This window comes from Phascolarctos cinereus, unplaced genomic scaffold (assembly GCF_003287225.1).
Source record: "Phascolarctos cinereus isolate Bilbo 61053 unplaced genomic scaffold, phaCin_HiC Scaffold_4;HRSCAF=312, whole genome shotgun sequence".
NCBI lineage: Eukaryota > Metazoa > Chordata > Mammalia > Diprotodontia > Phascolarctidae > Phascolarctos > Phascolarctos cinereus.
In genome coordinates, this window is record NW_027555847.1 from 102225630 (window position 1) to 102232113 (window position 6484).

The window sequence follows — 6484 nt, forward strand, 5'->3', positions numbered from 1 at the left end:
CAGCACTTAATCCACTGTGCCACTTAGCTGCCTCAGCTAGCTATTACAAAGGGCAATACAAATTGAGTAATTTTCAAAAGTGCTGTCAGTAAGACAATCTAGGCCAAGATGGAACATTTAATTCCATTCCCCATATGTTTTGAGCCACAGATTCTGCTACTGAGAAACAATGACATGTTGCAGAGTTCTGTCTAAGGATATAAAAAATACTTGTGAATTAGATTTGTGCCTGAAACCACAAATGTTCTTCATGAGCCATGAAGAACACTTTTTAATCTCTATAAATACTTATAAATATGGAAAGAGGACAAAAACAATGTCCACCAGCTCTCCCTGAACACATTACTTCCAGCCAAGAACATAGCCCATTAAGCTAATCTTAAAAGATTTTTTTTGTGTTCTATGTTTTTTTAATTTATTTTTTCTTTCTTTCTTTCTTTTTTAAATATAAATTTATTTATTTTTAGTTTTCATTCCCTTCCACAAGTTTTTGAGTTCCAAATTTTCACCCCATCTCCCCTCCTCCCCCCACCCCAAGATGTCATGCATTCTGAATATCCCTTCCCCTACTCTGTCCTCTCTTCTATCTCTCTCCCCTTCTCTTATCTCCTTTTCCTTCTATGTTCCTGTAGGGCAGGATAGGCTTCTGTACCCCATTTCCTGTATTTCTTATTTCCCAGTAGCATGTGAAAACATTAAAAGATTTTAATAATTAAAAATTTTCTCTGATTTGGTCCTGGGGGTGGGTCTTCCATTCACCAATGTAGGTAGCTACTCCTGTGTGCCTTTGAAAAGAGTTCCAGGAACCAGAAAAATTCATTCCCCAATGGTCAATTTCTGTTGATGAGCCATTCTTTCAAGGTCCTGGTCCTGGTACCACAAACACAGTGACTATTCTCTGGACCCCTTACTCAAAATCTTTCCTTGGTAGAACTTTGGCATTCTTCAGGCAAAGACTGGGATCATCTACATGCCTCCATGAGGAATTTGAATGGGCTATTAATAAGGTAACAAAATAAATCATCCTTATAATCTTGGAGAGAGAGAAAAAAGCTAACCTCTCTTCCTCATCATGTTACTTCCAACCATAAAGATCAAGTATTACAAGAATTGATAGGACCAAGCTCTGTAACGCTGTGATGATCTGAAAAATATGCTTATGGCTCTAGTAGAAATCCTGGCCAACATCAACATTACCAGGCTAATATTTGCTCACTAACTATTATCAGATAGATGTGCTTCCTACAGACTTTATGTGCCAAGGATTTCTGGCTTTTAATGGGGCAAATTTGCTGATACCAGTTTTAAAAGCTTCTATTTCTTTCTCACAAAAGTGACTGTTAAGAGTTTGTAATTCATCCATAAAATAAATACACATGTATGTATATACTGCTTGTGTGTGAGACATGGAATGTGTTATATGTACCATTATCTGAATAAATGATATTTAAACTCAGTCTGCATGAGCAATATGAAGAGGGGAATTAAGGTAAAGTACAGAAGAAGGAGAAAAGCTTTTGGAAAAATCTCTCTTTGTGGGCACCAAATGAATAAGATAAGGTGGAAAAGTGTTCCTTTCTCCATTTCACTTTGTTTAAGCAGACATTGGCCCCAGAGGTGTGGCTTTGGAAGGCAAACCCTTTGGTCTCAAACTCTCCCTTCCTCAAGCATCTTGACCCCTTTGGAACGTCCTATCAACAAAATCATAGGGATTGGATGTATAACTACAGAACCAAGGAAGTTAATTTCCTTAGACAAAAGCAATGTTAAGATTCTTACATTTCCACTAGCTTTGCCGTTTGGCTTGCATCAATTAAGTACTTAATTTTAAATTTTAATCTAAATTTTAAAAAAAAAAATTTAAATTTGAAAATTTTTATTTTATTTTATTTTTATTTAATTTTTAAATTTTTAAAATTCTGAACTTCCCAGGCATACACATGCATAAAGAAAAAACCAAAAAAAAAATACCACGTACAAAGTAGAACTGAAAAAAAAGGTTATATGAGAAACTGCAAACTTCTACATACAGCTTGCTTTACATGTAATTATATGTAATATAATAAATATATAATGCAGAATGAATATAATGCATAATTATATATACGTAAAATAAACTCAACCTTACTTTCAAAGTTGTCCTATTTGTCTGAAGCACTTCATTTCTAGTACCACTCAAAGGAATGTTTTTCTCTTCATCCCAGCTATACAGATATACAGATGGTTTTGTTCCAAAAAGGACAAGCAACCAGCATAAAAGCAAAAACCATTGGAAACACTGAATTTAAAGGCACAGGATCAGAATTCACATCCCAGATCTCTATGCAGAGACTGCATGTAGCCCCTAATGCTCCCCAAATGTGGTCTGAATCAGATTGAAATGTAATTGGGAAATATTTAACAAAACAAATAAAAATACAATAAAACATAGATAATATTAATATGTGGTTTTCTAAGTCAATATACAGCCCCCAGTAATCCTTATGCACAGTTTAGTGGCTCAGGTTTCTACTTTAATTTAACACCACTGCTCTAAGGTACTTTGAAAAGAGAACTGTGCTACAGGAAGACAATTTTGATTCATTTTCCACCTCTGATAGATCTGTGTAACCTGTAACATTACTTAAAACCTCCTTGATTCTCAGCGTCCTTGTTTGTAAAACAAAGGGGAAGGACTAGATGATCTCAGAGGTCCCTTCCAGCTGTAGTTCTATGATTTTGCACTCCTAATCCTCAACCTTTCTGGGACTCAGTTTATTCACCTGTAAAATGAGTAGGTTGGACTATATGATTTCCAAAGTTCCTTCTGTTTTTTAATCCCATGTTCTTCTTAATGATATTTGATCATTTCTTTGTCCCCAATGACCTAGTGATGATACAACAGAAAAAGTTGCTTGGGATTTCTAATGAAAAAGAATATTACTAGAAAGGAGGTATGGTTATGTTCTAGTGGATGCTGGAGTAAGGGAAACCTGGGCTCAAATCCTATCCCAGACACTTACTGGGTGTGTGTCCAAGGGCAAGTCATTTAACCTTTCTAAGTCTCAGTTTTCTTATCTGCAAAATGGAAATAATATTTGTAGTATTTATCATTTGGTTGATACTACTATCATTGTAGGATTTATCATTAAATGAGAGAATATATGTAAAATACCACATAAATTCTTAAGTACCATATAAGCATTAGCTATTGTTATTAACAGCAGCTAGATGGTGATTCACTAGATAGAGCTTTGGGCCTGGAGTCAGGAAGACTCATCTTTCTGAGTTCAAATCTGGCCTCAGACATATACTAGCTAGGTAACCCTGGGATAGTCACTTAACCCTGTTTGCCTCAGTTTCCTCATATGTAAGATGAGCTGGAGAAGGAAATAGCAAATCACTCCAGTATCTTTACCAAGAAAACCCCAAATGGGGTCACAAAGAGCTGGATACAACTGAAAGTACTGATCTACAACAACAAATTACTACCATTTAGAAAATGTCATGTGCAAAGTGCAAATGTAAGAGTGATTCCTTCCAGGTGGTGAGGCCCTACAGAGTCTCCTGATTGTGCATGACTCCATGCCACTGTAGAGCTTCCTAAATGAGAGATGTAATCACTGAAAACAAAAAAATTGGTCTGACCAATCAAAAAAGAAAAACCAAGCGGATGAAGCATGCCTATTGTTCACACTATGATACTCCAGTAGATGGAACAACCCGTAGAGTTTGTCTATCAATACATACATCTTATTCAGATATTGAAAACAGACAATATGGGCTGAGCCCAGAATTGAACAAGAAAGGAGAGTTGGTTAAGTTACTTTTGGAAAATTGCAGTTGTTTTTTTTAATGATCCTCAAATTTCTCTATGAAATAAAGGTCTATCTTTTTAACATTAATATTCTTTTGCTATTGCTGTATGGTTGTGAGTCACAGAATACTACAGCCTCCAAAGAACTGAGGCAGCATATGAATTGAAAAACAATGGAAAAAGGCACATACAGGGTAGATGTGAGTAGATGAGAACTTAACACAGAGCTTTGGAAACCTTGTAAATATAGAACTGCACAGGAGGTAAAGGAAGTTATTGGGAAAATGTCTTAGCAGAAAAGAAAAAGCAGGTTAGTCATATAGTGAAAGCAATGAATAACCAACAAATGATCATGTGTTCCAATGGACATTAAGCATGCAGCCCATTGGGTGAACTCTCTGTGGAAAATTTATGGGAGAATATAAACAAGATTCACACAAGCCGGGGCACACATGGATGAGTTGCAGTTTGTCTTGTTGTTGGAGGAAGTATCCCCACAGAAGAGATCACAGATCCATTGAAGCAACAAAAGTATGGTGCTAACAGTTTTCTTATCTATAAAATAAGGACAGAAATATTTACACTATCTCCTTTACTAGGTTGTGGGAAGAAAATAGCTTTGTAAACCTTCAAGTGATATAGAAATATGAGCTGTTACTAATTTTATTGTTGCTATTTTGGTGACAGCTCTATCCAAGGAACTCAAACATTTTGTAGATCCATGGTCTCATTCACTTTTATAGATACATTATCAAAATGTTTGCATGGCACATGTGTGTGGTACATGTATGCCTTTTCAGACAGTTGAGTTATATTCTCACCTTATGGAATAGCCTTCCTCTTCCTACTCGGTCTACTGAATTCCTACTCATCCTCTGAAGATCCACTCAAATGTCACATTTGCCGGAACACCTTCCCTGAGCCTTCTGGTTGGTGATAATCTTCCTCCTCAAACTATACAGAGCACTCACTTTGTACCTCTGTAGGCACTAAGTAATTTTATGTATTATAGCTATCTGTATTGGTATCCTATCCTCATGTTAAAGTGTAAGTTCCATGAGGACAGGGACTATATTTTATCTAACCTATGTATCTCCTCTAATAACTAACACATGTGGTGATTAAAAAGGTTTGAGAGACAATTTCTGGGTAACTTAATAATTTATTAATAAGACCAGCATGCTTATTAATAAAAAGATGGTCATTTGGTTGTTTCTCTTAGACCAAAGATGCCACATGTGTATCTGCATAGACAGGGAGTGGCACAGGGACAGGGTTCTAGATGTCCTTTTACATTATTTATAGATACCTAATCCTGAGCAGAGATTCTCAGGGGAAATCATGAATTGAGGCATGAGTCAAAGAACAATTTAGGGGAAGCCCTCAGATTGAAAATGGACCATTTTACACCCAGAGCAAGAGCTCTGGGCCACAAGTTACTTCTAAATATATAGCATCCTCTTTGGGTTTAAAGGAGTTCTGCTCAGACCCTAAAAGGTCATGATGGGACTCCAATCTGGAAAACACAAAGTGTTAGAAACACTAGTTCCTTGGCCACTGCTATGTTTACATGGTGTTGTTCTTAACAAAGCCCAAATTTTCTTTGGGTCAGTGAGGTACTACGGATGCTTCTGGCCAGATTCTGAGATGAGACTCCACACATAACAATGCAACGAGAGCTGGTAAATTCTTACCCCTGAAACTGGAACTGAAATTCCCTGTTCAGCTAAATGCTAGCACCTTAAGCTTGAGATCTGGCTTCACACTGAGGGAACACAGACGCTGCGATCTTTGAAGTGGCCACTTTTCCCAAATGTCATTTTGGCTCCGGGCCCAACTTGATAGTCTTCTATCCACTAGGAGTTAAGTATATACAACAGTATGTTCCTTTGCCAGGAGTCCCATGATATTTACATAGTGCTTTTCATCTTCAAAGGGCACTCAGAAACCCTAATGAATGGCCTGCTAACAGAAGGGAAGTACGATCACCACCATCTTAGAGATGAGAAAGGGAGCCTGGGATCGGCCTAGAAGTGCGCAAGCCTGTGGTACCCAAGCCGAAAGGGAAGCTGCTAATGTGGCTCTCTCTCTGAGTCCGTCTCCAGGCAACACCCTTTGGAGGGAAACACCTACACCACTAACCCATAGAAGGTGATAGTAATCATTTCTATTCATGTACTATATTATGATTACAATGAACTTTTATATGCATTGTCTCTTTTGGTACTCACAAAACTTCTGAGACGTAGGCAGCATATGGACTGTTAATTTGATTTTTTGAATAAGGAAGCTGAGGTTTTGAGAAGTTAAAAGATTTGCCCATCTATGAAAGAGCTGGGCTGGGACTCAGACTCAGGTCTTCATCACACCTGTGACCACAGGCAAGTTGCTCAGCCTCACTTTTCTCATTGTAAAATGGAAACTAACACTTATAGTACCTGCCTTATATGGTTCTTGTTAGACTCAAATAAGATATTGCACATAAAAAAATGCGCTTGGCAAACCTTAAGGTACTAGGTAAAAGTGATTTATGGTAACAATGACAACTCCAAGCCAGTTGCTCTGTCTTCTGCACCACATTGGTTCTGGTACCGTTTCTGTCATTTATTAGTCATGTAACTTTGAGCGAGTCACTTTTACTCTCTAGGCTTCATTTTCCTCATCTGTAAAATGAGGGAATTGTTCTAG